Below are 14,274 nucleotides of genomic sequence, written 5' to 3' on the forward strand. Positions count from 1 at the left end.
GTGTAAGGTGTAAGTGTAAAGTATAAGGTGTAAGGTGTAAGTTGCACACCATAACCAAACCCTCATTTATTTGGTAAAAAATTTGGAACCTCTAACATTTTCTAAAAATTAAAACGCCATGCTAATGACAGCTCAATAGACAATTAATGAGAAATAAATAATTGATATAACGGTATAATAAGGTGGCAATATCATCATTCAATATCGGTGGCAATATCATCATTCAATATTGGTGGAGACAGTTATAATGACATGAACAGGCTGTAGGAGACAAGAATTATCAACCTTATCACATTTATAATTTTGTAGGGATTGTTTGCCAATAGGTTAATGGCAAATGCTAAAAATTGCCACTGGGAGATGGAGTGACTACTGCGCCCCTATACAGTAGTCACTGTTGTGTAATCATATGAATCTATTTCGGGCCTGTTTCGCTAATCCAAACATGTTTACTTTTTAGAGTATATCGAGTAGAACATACATGTAAAATTTCAAGTTGATTGAATATTGTTAACTCTTTCATCCACTCATATTTGTATTCAGTTTTATACTACAAATCACATTTGTTATTTATTTTTGTGGATACAAATGCAATTCGATAAAATAGTTAACGATATCCGATCAACTTAATTTTTTTACAAGTATATTTTACTCGGTATACTCTAAAAAGTAAATGATTTAAATTATTGAAATGAAACCATATGACCACACAACAGTAATTGTTGTATCTCCCACACAACAGCAATCCTATTTCTGTGCCCCTAGGGCACTAATTAAGGTGCATTTAAGAATATATTAATTTATCTTGATTTTGATTAGTTTCTAATTTTAGTTACTCATTAAATTGATAAATTTTTATTTTTAGCCACTGATGAATTGAATGTTACAATGACTTTTAAATTTGTATACAATTAATTTATAATTAATATTTCAATTTTTCTAAAAATAATGATATTTTAACAAATTCAAAGACTTATTAAATGCGATACAACATAAGTAATTACTTGTTTACAGCTCAAGACACTTGTTAACATGACACTATATTAATTTAGTCACACAAAACGGAAAATGTCAAAAAATTACTAAAAAGTTAAAAATTCAAAAAAAACACACCAAAAAGTCGAAGACCTTTTCTATTTTCTCTATTTTTTTATATTTTTCATTAAAATTAAAAAATTCATTTATAAACATTTCAGTTTTTTCATTTCATATTTTAGTTAAAAAAATGAAAAACTACTAAAAAAAGTAACTTTACAAACAAACCCTAAAAATCAATAGAATTTATATGAACAGTCCCGCTGCATACCCCCAGTGGGGGTCGCGCCCCCACCGGCTGAAAAAAAAAAAAAAAAAAAAAAAAAAAAACAGTTTTTTTTTTGGGCCAATCCCGGAGTGACACCTCACTGGGGGTCGACCCCCAGTGGGGATAGGAAGCATTTTTGTTTATATGAATTTCATTACATTAATAGTTGTGGGGACGTATTTTTAGGGTCCTTCCACGTGGCCGAGGTGTTGGCCGAGGTGCCACGTGGGCGAGCCATGATGGCGAGATTGTTGTGATATTGCCGAGATATGATGCTGTAATGTCGAACTCTGAGATATTCAGATAAATGACAAGAGTCCTAGATGATGTAGGACTACCTGTTTCAGTAAGGATGGACTCTAAAGAGAGTTGATCCTAATCTAAATAAGAGGAGTCTTTGATAATTGATATCCTTGTAAATGATAGAGTCTCATGAACTAATATTTTTGGAGGAAGTTAGACACTCATCATTATAAAAGTAAGATACCCCCATGGATCTAAGGTATGCTTTTGATTGTGAATTATATACTTGTGTTGATATCTTTGAGACATAAGTTGACTGACTTGATCGTCGGAGTGCCCCTAGATGGACGAGCCACCGCGGTATTTCTTGTCTTTTTGTGCGCAGGTGCTGGCTTAATCTATTCTGTCGTGTGCTCTCCAATTAAGTTCCCTAGATCTCAAAAAGAGATCTATTTGGTTGTGAGGTCAAAAATCAACACCCACAATTTGGCACCATCTGTGGGAACTTAATTGGAATAGATGGTTATCATCGTGCAAGACCAACGTGTCAGCGATGACGAGTTCAATGAAGATAGAGAACATGTCAACATTAATGAAATGAAGACCCTTCCAGAAATGATGAATGCAAAGATATGGGGCATGAGCACTCCCGAGGAGATGAAGACGACCTTTAAGTATGGAAGGATCAATTTAAGTGAGCAAATCCCAAATCCCAGAAAACAAGATCTCGGCCTAGATGAGTATGTCCCAGAAGAGAAGAGCTAAACCTAAGTGAGCAAATCCTAGATCCTAGAAGACAAGATCTCAGCTTAGATGAGTAGGTCCGAGAAGACAAGAGCTCAACCTAAGTATGCAGATTCAAGAGGAGAAAGCCTTGGCCTAGGTTGGCAAATATGATACAAAAGGAGTTTGACCTAAGTGAACAATTTTGAAAAGATTAGAACTTACCGGAAGCAAACAGAGTTGAGATAAAAACAAAGCCTACCCGAGATTAGAAGATCTTGACGGTAAGGGATTGTTGAGGCCTTATAATGTGGCCTAATGAACTTTGATGCTTGGCTCTAATGATGTCAATAACCTCGGCCGAAGTTAAGAATAAATCAAAAGGAAATGTAGCACGTGTATTTTTTAAAACTTTTGGGAAGTTTATTTGAATCCTTTATTTTATTTTGGGAATCTTTGGTATTGTTGTATCTTGGTTTTGGAGGAGTACAAATGGATTTAAACTTGTTGGGATTGTTCGTTCACGCTTGTTTACGTTGAAAAGTTGTTTGGGAACTTAGAAATCTTGTTCTAGGTTGACACCAGTCGTGGTGGTGTCGAAACTTGCCTTTTGTTGTTGGCTTTAAGAGTCGACACCGGTTTAGGAAGGGTCAACCCTTGTCTATTGCTGAATTTGGAATTGGCTACTAAAATTTAGGGTCGACACCAGGGGTTCCAAGGGTCGACCCTTGCCTACTGCACACATTAGTGTCTCAACTTTTCTGTCTAAAGTCCCTGTGTGTAATTTTTAGATTTTTGAGTCGGTTTGGGCCTTACTTTTTGGGGGTTTTTGACTTATTCATTTCATTTGACTTTGAAGCTATTGTTCTATTAGTGTCTAGCCACTATAAATAGGTTCCAAAACACTTTCCTCTTATTACTTTTCCTTCTCATTTCCTCTCAAACTGTGACTTCTCTCTTCTCTCTCTAAATTTAACTTTTTCACACTTAGATCTTCAAATCTAACCACCTAGAGCCATCTTTTCACCTTGGTCCTTTGGGAAAGGCTGTAAATCTTGTCAAGGGCTTTTTATTGATTCGAGTAGTTCATGGTTTCGTCGCTGGTGATTTTTGAGTTGTCTCCTTTTCGTTTCAAGAGGTAGGGATTTCTTGTTCCTCTTCAATACTTCGTCTATAAATAGATATGTAGTAGATTTTTACTACATAAAAGCCATGTATATTGGAGTTCTTTTTGAAAAATCATATGAGAGATATTTATGGTTTGTTGCTTGAGGGTTGGAAATCATTATATAAATTGTTGTTTAGGTTTTTTGGGGAGTAGTTTAGCATGTTGATGATGAGAGGGAGAAAAGGATCTAATTTAATATTATAGACTTAATGAATTAAAGATGACAGAAAGTCGTGTAATATTTTGTGCTTGATTATATGGATTGTGTAATTATGTTAATTGATAAAAGGGTGGATTAACCATGGTATTGGAATTATTCTTGATTAATCATGCTAAATTGAGTTGAGCTATGACTTTGACATTCATGGATTTCAGTTTTCTAAAACAAAGGGAATAGATTTTGGTTTTGCAAAACAAGGAGAATGGAATTAGTTTTGTAAATTAAAGATGATGGATTTTGGATAAAGATTTGAACATATTAACTTGGAAAACAAAAGAGTTTATTTTCCTAAGCGAAAGAAACCATAGCATATTGTAAATCTATAATTGATGCTTGGGGATGGATTTTAAAGCTTTTGAATATTGTTATTATCATTATTGTTGGGACTTAAGGTCAAGTGAACATCGGATTATTGTATTATGTGTGTTTAAATATTTATGCTGAGAGGTTTTGTTCTTGGTCATCGGTGGAGGATGATGTTGTGATATTGAATAAATTAGGTGTATGTAGTACACTCGGGTTATTTATATTTGTTGAATTATGTGATAGTTGGGAATGTGCTTGCGCTTCAAATAAGAGGTACCATTACCTTCCAGCTAGTGCCTGGAGAATTGGCCACGCTTAGAATGAGAGCTACTAGTACCTTCCAGCTAGCGTCTAAAGAACTTGGCAAAGGTACCAGTACCTTCCAGCCGATGCCTGGTAAATTGACACAGGTACCATTACCTTCCAGCTTATGTCTGGTAAATTAGCATTTCGTTATGGAAATGTGTATCATTGGTTTATTGTGCTTAAGAAAGGTAGAGTAGAACTTATTTATCATTATTGTCTCAATGTATCTGTGTATTGGTTATGGTTCAGGAAGGCCGAGTTGTCTCATTTGTTGAGTAGATAGTTGTTGGTTGCTTGTTGTTTTCCTTTCGTATTAGATGTATATATGTATGGATATGAATGTGTTGGAAACGGATGTAGGTACTATATTGAGATTGTGAATAATGTGAAGGACATTGAATACTTGTGAACTTGTTTCAAAAAGGCAAACCAGGTGTAAGTCCGAAAAGTGGGAGGAAATGTAATGGGCTTTGTGAAATTGTTTTCAGGAATTTGTTATTGTCATATGAATTTTGGTAAAAGGTAACAAGAAGAAAGAAAAGTGAATTGCTTATATTGTTGAATGAAATGAATGTTTTTGAGAAAAGTTCTTATATGTGTATATTTCTATATAAACCATCACATTATATATATGATATGATATAAAGCATTCATGATCATAGTTATATGTATGTTGTTATTGTTTAGGATCATATTAGGATCCTTACTAGACTTTATGTTCATCCCTCGTTGCTAATCCTTTTTCAGGTAAACGTCGAGAAGTGTTTCAAGATGGAGGATCTTCTTTATGTGTTGGCCACGAGGCCTTTTATTTGTGGGCAGAATGCCATTAACGTAAAAGGGTTAAACCCTTTTTTTTAATTTAAAAGATGTAAGCCTACGGGCAATTTATTTATTTTCAACTCATGTTGCATTCACTTCATATTCAAATGAGAGAACCTTTAATAATAGTACTCGTTATTGAATTGAATTTCCGCGCATGATCTCTAAGATTGTGTTATAAAAAGGATTTGGTAATGGTATCCGTTGGCATAAAAAGTGGGGCATAACAGGAAAGACCATTGAAATGAAATCAAATGAATGACCCTTGAGTGGGGAATGACCCCTGAGCGGGTTAACTTAGGCTTGCCAAGAAGGTAGAGCTGAAACTAAGTTAAAACGATGTTCTAATGAGGAACTGTGGGTTTAACTTAGGCTTGTCGAGAAGACATAGCTGAATTAAATTAAAGAGATGTTTCAAAAAGAAATAAGGTGAAACCAACCATGATTTGGCTAGTTTGTACAAAAAGTCGAGGTAGGTAGTACTCTCGGTGCACTAAGGTGAAGCCTTAAGTATTTTTTTTAGGCAAGCTAAACGCGATGACCTCAATCATAGATGTCTAAGACAGACTTAGGCAAGGTTGAGCTACTACGTCCTTAATGTGAACTTAAGTTATAACTTATATTCACATTAGGCGACAGAGAGTAAAGATAGGTTAATGAAGAATGAGTCAGTGATTTGAAAGTGATAATTGGTGAAATTTTCAAACAAATTTGGTGAGATAAAGGTATTCGATATGACACATATGCCCAAGATGACAGATCTGAGACGATGGTTTTATCCAAGATGTTGACCTGCTCTATATATTGATCTCGGACGGAGTCTTGGCCTTCTTGATAAGCCTTAGCATTTGCTTGTTGCTGGTTAGTGCCTCTACTAGTTTCTTCTCAACTTCGACAACTTTCTTTTTAGCAGGCTTAGCAATGGTCTCGATTTTTCATGCCTCGGCTTTAGCAGCAGTAACTTGGTCCTTTTGCTTCATATACTTCTTTTCCGAGGTGTTGAGTTGCTGGAGGCATGAGCATGTTGGATTGACTATAAGGAGATGGAGTGGATTACACAGTTATGACATCAAGGATGTCAGCAAGAAGGTCTTCTACGACAAGAGTTCAGCGAGACATGTCATCATTGGTTACAGTGATGGTTACTTGCAGATAGGGCGATTGGAGGATTGTCAAGGTCGTAGGTTAGGAGCTTAGGACCTCGGTGTTTCCTGCTCGTGGTTCTGACTGCAAGATTGTCGCTATATCGGTGTTTGCACTACCATTGAGATAGTGGGTTGATGTGTGGAGCAGCTGATGAAGTGCTTAGCTACTAGTCTGGTTCAACTGGTAGAGTTTGAACCTTGGGCATAAACAGAGTATTCATAGCAATGAAAGATTCAAGAACAACTTTACAGAGGCCAAGCGAGAGAATCTGGGGACACAGAGAGAGACAAAATGGGAAAGTGAAAATGTTTTGTTGGAATGAAAAGTAGTGACAGATTGTAATGATTCAAATTTCTTAGGAGACGTGTGATAGCTGATGTTAAGTGACGTCTAGTGGGGCAGCGTATGTCAATTAAGGGACGTATTGGGAACTAATGAAGAGGTGACATGTCATAATGACGGTTAAGTTGGTTTTGAGATGACATATTTCGAATCTTGATGTTCTTGAACTAGCGAATTACGATCTTGGCTAATAGTGCGATCTCAATTGAGATGTTAATCTTGGATGAAAGAACATGTTGGTTCTTGATTCTTGATGAGGGGACACTTGAATCATTGTTTCTTAACGCCAACGAGTCATTACCTCAATTAGAGGAATATTTCTAGCATGTTGTTTAGCCAACATGTTGAAAGATCTGACGATATAGATTCCATCACCTCAGATTGCCGAGGTAATAGAACCTAGGGAGCAGTTGTGGAGACTTATTTTTAGGGTCCCGTTACGTGGCCGAGGTGTTGGTCGAGGTGCTATGTGAGCGAGCCATGACGTCGAGGTTGTTGTAATATTGTCGAGATATGATGCAGTAATGTCAGAATCCGAGATATTCGGATAGAGGACAAAAGTCCTAGATGATATAGGACTACCTATTTAGGTAAGGATGAACATCCTAATCTAAATAGGAGGAGTCTTGGATAATTGATATCATTATAAAAGATAGAGTCCCATGAAGCAGGACTTCTGGGGAAAGTTAGACACTAATCATTACAAACGTAAAGTACCCCGTTGGTCTAAAGTCTGCTTTTTGATGGTGAATTGTATACTTGTATTGATATCTTAGAGACATAAGTTGACTAACTTGATCGTCGGAATACCCCCGGGTGAACGAGTTACCGCAGTATTTCTTGTTTTCTTGTGCGTAGCTGCTAGCTTAATCTATTGTGTTTCGTAATCTCCAACTGAGTTCTTTAGATTTAGGAAGGAGATCTATTTAGCTGTGAGGTTAAAAATCAACACCCATAATAATTATGATTATATCACATAAGATAGCATTTGAAATATAATAACATGAATATATGGTAAGTTGAGCATTATTATAAAAATAAAAATAAAGAATTGAGATTCTTTTCAGTAAGGATGCCCAACTGTGTTGTTGGGTCGAAGGCTCCACCACAAGACTTGATTTTGATAATTTAAATAATTTGTTTTATAAAAATATTTAAATAATTTACTCATACAAAGAATTAAAGGGATAATTATGAAGAAAAAAAAATTTAGAGTCTTAAAATAAATCTTGATTGTTTAATTTTATCAAATTAATTTCTTTTTAAATATAAATTATTTGTTTATTTTTATTAAATAAAATTAAGAGAAAAATATTTTTTACTCATTAAATTTAATTTAAATATATGAGAATGTATTATACCACGACGGATAATTATTCAGTAATTCTGGAATATAGACACGTGGTATTGCATAGTATTGTAATAAGTAGAGAAGGTAGATAAGTGAAATATTGTATTAGATAATTGAAAAACATAAAATGACATAATAAATTATAATTGATTAGGAATACGGACACGTGATATTCCATAAATAATCAATAATTTTTCATACAGGACTGTCTCGTAAATCAATTGTTTACGAACAACAAATTAGGTAATGACACCTCACTCTTTCCTTTTCTCTCTCGTCTCTTATTGTGTTTGTAAGTCTTTTTTTTTATTATTAAATTGACAAGTTACCAACCAAATAATTCTTAAAAAAAAAAAAAAAAATTGTCATTAACCGGTCGGACTTCCGGACGGACATCCGATAACACTAAAATAGCGATGAACAGTACCTCGCTTGTTATAGCGAGATACTGCACCAATCATAATTTTGACGAACTGCAAGCGAGTTTAATAAATTTGATTTTTTGACGTTTATTAGGTAAAACACAATTTTACCTAAACAATTTTACCGAATTTGACAAGGATACTCTAACAAATTTATTCACATAGCATAGAAGCCATTCATTATCAATTTGTCATATGCAATGCACTATAATGCTTGAGAAATTTGCAATTGAAGAATTAAGAAGTAACTGAAATTGATGCGAGAACCGACCACCACGAACTGACCAGCAGGACTCAGCATTTCAAATTGAAATCGATTTGCAGAGGGAAACCCTTTTTCAATTGCAATCCATATAGAGGTAGGTAGGGAGAAAAAGGGTTTCCAATATATAATCTGGGTGCATGTATTTTATATATTAGAAACCCTTATTCAATTGTAATCCACAAATTAAGGGTGTGTTTGGTAACGTTTACGTTTTCAGTTTATATTTACAAATATTTTATAAATTGGTTTTTGTTTATTTTTAGAAAAACATAAACTACAAACGTGTTTGGTAATTGACAAAATGTTTTAAAAAATTTAAAAATATAAAAAAAAGTGAGAAATTACAATGGTGGCAAGTGGCGGCAGAAGACAGTGGTGGAAAGTGGTAACGGTGGGTGGTGGGTAGCTGGTGGTGGATGAGTGGGTAGTGGTGGGTGGGTGGGTGACGGTAGCGGGTGGTGGGTGGTAACGAGTGGGTGGTGGCGGGTGGTGGCGGGTGGTGGTGGTGGCAGGTGGGTGGCGGGTGGTGGTGAGTGGTAGCGGGTAGGTGACGGGTGGTGGTGGTGCGTGGGTGGGTGACGGTGGCGGGTGGTCGGTGGTAGCGAGTGAGTGGTGGGGGTGGTGGCAGGTGGGTGGCGGATGGTGGCGGGTGGGTGATGGGTGACAGTGGCGGGTGGGTGGGTGACGGTGGCGGCTGGTGGGTGGTAGCGAGTGAGTGGTGGTGGTAGTGGTGGCAGCGGGTGGTGGATAGTGGTGGCAGGTGAGTGGCGGATGGCAGATGGTGGTGGGTGGTGACGGGTAGGTGGCGGGTGGTGGTGGTGGTAGGTGGATGGGTGATGATGGCGGGTGGTAGGTGGTAGCGAAAGGGTGGTGGTGGCAGGTGGGTGGTGGGTGGGTGGCGGGTGATGGTGATGGTGGGTGGTTGGTGGTGACAGGTGGTGGATGGTGATGGCAGGTGGATGGTGAGTGGTGGCGGCAAGTAGGTGGCGGGTGGTGGTGGTGGTGGTGGCGGCGGCGGCGGCGAGGGGTGAGTGGTGGTGGTGAGTGGGTGGCAGGTAGGTAGCGGGTGGTGGGTGGTGGTGGCAAGTGGATGGTGAGTGGTGGTGACAGGTGGTGGTGGGTGGTGGTGGCGGAAGATGGTAGTGGAAAATGGTGGTGGGTGGTGGCTAGTGTTGGGTGGTAAAAAAAAAAAAAAACTGAAAACTCAAAATGGAAACACATTTTCTGTGTTTTCATTTTTTTGTCAAATTTATAAACAGACTACTAATTTATAAATCAAAAATTTTACCAAACAAGTTTTTATTTGAGTTTTTTAAATTTTTGTAAATATAAACAGAAAACTGAAAACGTAAGTGTTACCAAACAGCACCTAAACAATGATATTTATAGATCATCAGTAAGGCCAAGTTTGGTAACCCAAAAATAATCCATCTTTTTATCTTTTTTTCATCACATCACCTCTCTACTTTTCTGCACATCTTTTCATAAAAAGACAAAAAATACATTTATTTAAGTCATTCCAAACAATCCCAACTCTAAGTATACTTAAAATATGTTAAATATTAATTTTTATTAAATTTAATAATTAAAATACTCAATTTGTTTATTAATTTACTTACTGAAAATAGACAAATAATTCAAATTGAAAACAAATTAAAATTTTAAAAATTAAATTGCTAAAATTAAAATTTTATTTTATTATAAAGTCAAATCCTGAATTTTTCTTTTTAGTTTTCTCAAAATTAATCAAACTACCATAATCATAGTCAATATGCCTCCGTTTGGGAAGTGAGTTGGTTTTTTGACTTTTTTGACTATTTTAGCCTGGGTTAAAAAGCTTAGCTTAGGAAGGACTTTTTGACTTTTTAACTTTTTTGTGAGAGAAGGGTGTAATGATTATGGGTTACATGTGATATTTTGTTTGTTATGGCTAAAATAGCCTATTTTGTCTTTTGTGACTATTTTAGCCACAAACCAACTTGCCAAACAACACCCTTTTAAAATTATAATTTGATAATAAAATTATATTTTGAGTTTATGAGTTTTGAAATTATGATTTGAGTATGAAAAATTTGTTTGGTTATGAGTTTTAAAAATAGTTTTGAATTGAATAATGTGACATATGATATTTGATTCAAAAATTTACAACAGACAATCCAAAATTCTATTCAAAGTTCATAAAAAATTTAAAACAAATTTCCAAAATATTTTTTATTTAAAATATAAAAATAACATGTGCCAAAAAAAAAAAAAAAAAAAAAACACACGAACACTATTCCGGTCAGCCTGCCGGACATCCGGGGGATGTCCAGGAGGATAACCGGGTAGACCCAAAGTTCAAAAATCCTCTGCTTTTCAAAATAGAGAACAAGAGAGAGAGAAGCTAAACAGAAAAGAGAAATATATTTTGAAATGTGTGATAACATCACAATTTCAAAACTCCATCCAAGCAATATATACAAATAAAAGAATAGAATTTATTTTATTTTTTTTTAACCAAAGAATCGAATTAAGTTTTTAAAAGGAAAATGACTGGTAACTCGAAAAAAGTGATCCGATTTTGGCTCAAATCGCAAAACGACATCGTTTTGCGATTCTTTTTTTTTTTTTCCTTTTCTTTCTCTTTCTTTTCTTTCTTTCTTTTCTTCATCTTCTTCGTTGAACACAGGAGAACGGAGGGGAAGAGGAGGAGAGAGGGAGAAAGAGAGAGGAGAGGAGAGAAGGACCCCTCCTGTGCCTCCGCCGCCGCCGATCGTTGCAGCAGCTCCGATCGTCGCAACCCCACGCAGTCCCGCCTCCGACCCTGCCTCCTCCAACCCGATTTTGATGGTTCCCTCCCCTCCAGTTCTCCTTTTTCCTTCTCCTTCTGCCTTCTTTTTCTTTTTCTTCTCTTCTTCTAGTTTGAATTTGAGCCAAATTCAAACTACAAATCGGAGTAGTTTTCAAAATTGCACCCCACACACAGCCTTAATTTTTGAAAGAAAATTTTATTGGGCGCATAGGAAGAACCACGTGACCATATTAGAGACCGTGACCTTGGGGGCGTGGAATAACTTTGCTTCCCAACGACCTTTCTTCTTGCATACGTCAGTTTGGCAGCCTATTCCGAGTCAAATTTATCCACCTCATCTCTAGTCAAAATTAAACCCACTTGAAAAATAAAAAAATTAATAATAAAATGTGTCTGGAACGCGTACCTTCCATTCCACCCCAATCAGTGACACTTTCTCGGAAAATTCATATGCTTCTTTTTTTCTCAATACCCTCCCTATATATAAACCCTTATAAGCAGCACACGTATCATCCCCAAAATATATAAAATACACACACACCCAGCCAAGAGCGTCTTCATCCTCAAACACGTTTTCCATTTGAATTTCTATAGACTTTTTGTTCATCACTTTTCAATTTATTTTTCTTAAAATATTGCTTAGGAATATTGTATTCTGTTTTCTGGCGATTGAAAAAATGAAATCAATGGGATCGCTTGCACTTCCGATCATAATTGGGTTCATGTTTATGGTACTTGTGGAGGTTAGCCGTGGACAGGGAGTTGCTACTGCTCCTTCACCTGCACCTCCAACCGGTGATGGTATGTCTCTCTCTCTCTCTCTCTCTCTCTCTCTCAACCAAAAAACAAAAAAAAAATTCCAAAAAAGAAATTTAATTATACACTTTAGATTTGGAATTCTAAATAAATTTCTAATAATTTTTCTTGGTGCATAGAATTTTTCCAATATTAAAGTACAAAATGAGTTACAGAAAATGAGATTTATTTTAACGCTGTGTTTGGTTGGAGGATTTGAGGAAAGGTTTAGAAACAGAAAGGGAAAAGTTAGGTGAAATGGGAATAAAATGTACCTACATTTCACCTAGTTTCACACACATTTTCCCTTTTTCTTTCCAAATCCCTCCTCCAATCCCCCAACCAAATACAACATAAAAGTAAATTTCACTATAATTGAATTCAATCTCAACTTTCTATTATATATTTTTTGAACTGTTTTATGATTTGTATCAAGTAATTATCAAACACAGATCCTCGAAGTAATCCGAGGAGGTCAAGTGCTTAACAACATTTAAAAGGGTAAATTATGCAAACAATCCCTGTAATTTACATGATGTATCAATTTGGTTTTTGTAGTTTTAATTTGTTCGATTTTGTCCTTTAATTTAACGGATTATGTCATTTTAGTTCAATAAATAACGGTTGTTAAATTAATTTAACAGAAGGTTAAACAATATGTCAATTTGGTTCCTGAAATTTCAATTTTCCCGATTTTTATAGGGATTAAATTGACACATTGTTTGACTTTTCGTTAAATTAACTTAACAACCGTTATTTATTGGACGAAAATGATACAATCCGTTAAATTAAGAGATAAAATCAAACAAATTGAAACTACATGGATCAAATTGACACATCGTGTAAACTACAGAGACTATTTATATAATTTTTCTCATTTAAAATTTAGGATTATTAACTTGGACTTATTTTTTTTAATTATTAACTTCTTTAAACTTCAGTCTTTTTTTTTTCATTTAAATTTTATTATGATCATTTAGTTTAGTTTTGACAGGTTTAAAAACTAAAAAAACTTGTCTCAAAGTTATAGAATTTTTCTAAGTTGTTTTAATTTTTAGGATGGTTTAATTTCTAAGAATCATATTTTACATTTGTTAGGCCTTTATAATCACTCAATTTGTCATTCGACTAACCCCTTAGCCCTTTAGCCTTAAAAGATGCTCTTCTTAAAGCAGTTGTTGAAAAGCAATCTTAATTTTATTAGATTTATTGAAACTAATTCCCATCTATTTATCATCTTAATCCAGGTGCCGCGATCGACCAAGGAATTGCTTATGTCCTCTTGCTTGTAGCACTGGCAATTACATACCTCATCCATTGATGATGTTCTCTCTCCTTACAATTCTCTGTCATTTACATTTACATACATATAATATTTAAATTAAATTCTTTATTTTTCTCTTTTTTATTTATTTGGAGACATAGCCTATAGCAGTATTGTATTTCTGCCTTCGTTGTAAAGAAAAATTATTTAAATACAAGAATAATAATATAACTAACTTTGACTATATGTGTTATTCCACAAATTTGTCCATTCAACGAAGAGCTACACCAAAGTCTATCAAAATTCAATAATTGTGAGCTAAGACTATTTCTATTGGTTGATGCAAATTAATAGTGTTATAGTTAAATTTTTGAGATGGCTTCTCTACTATTGGGCCCATGGGTCCATCACAGATTTTGTTTTAATAATTTGAATAGTTTAATGTATAAAGCTTATTAAGCATTATATGTATGTAAAAATTCATGTTAATCGGATATCGATAGTTCCTTGATTAGAATACATTTTTATTAATAATTTATTTCTAAAATCATATTTGCCATTGATAAAAAAATATTCTGATTAAGGGGCTACCGATATTCAATCAATGTAATTTTTTGCAGACATAAAATATTCTACAAATTCTACACATTGAACAGTTCGAATCATCAAAATGAGACCCGTGGAAGGCCTCATAGACCCAACAGTACGCTCTAGTCTATATAGTGGACTGGAGAAAAGCTTCCCTCTTAAATTTTTGTATGTTGCTGTGTCAAAATATCGAATTACACTAACAGTCCCTATAATTTG

At 35.2% G+C, this 14,274-nt stretch overlaps 1 long non-coding RNA gene across 1 annotated transcript; it reads left to right on the forward strand.

Annotated features, from left to right (window-relative positions):
• Nucleotides 1–11,787: 11,787 nt before the first annotated feature.
• LOC114287261 (uncharacterized) lies at nt 11,788–13,711 on the forward strand. The gene is made up of 2 exons (XR_003637850.2): nt 11,788–12,209; nt 13,451–13,711. It is a non-coding gene; the product is annotated as an uncharacterized LOC114287261 (long non-coding RNA).
• Nucleotides 13,712–14,274: the final 563 nt, after the last annotated feature.

The sequence above is a fragment of the Camellia sinensis genome, chromosome 13 (assembly GCF_055761805.1).
Source record: "Camellia sinensis isolate YWXY chromosome 13, ASM5576180v1, whole genome shotgun sequence".
Taxonomy (NCBI): Eukaryota; Viridiplantae; Streptophyta; class Magnoliopsida; order Ericales; family Theaceae; genus Camellia; species Camellia sinensis.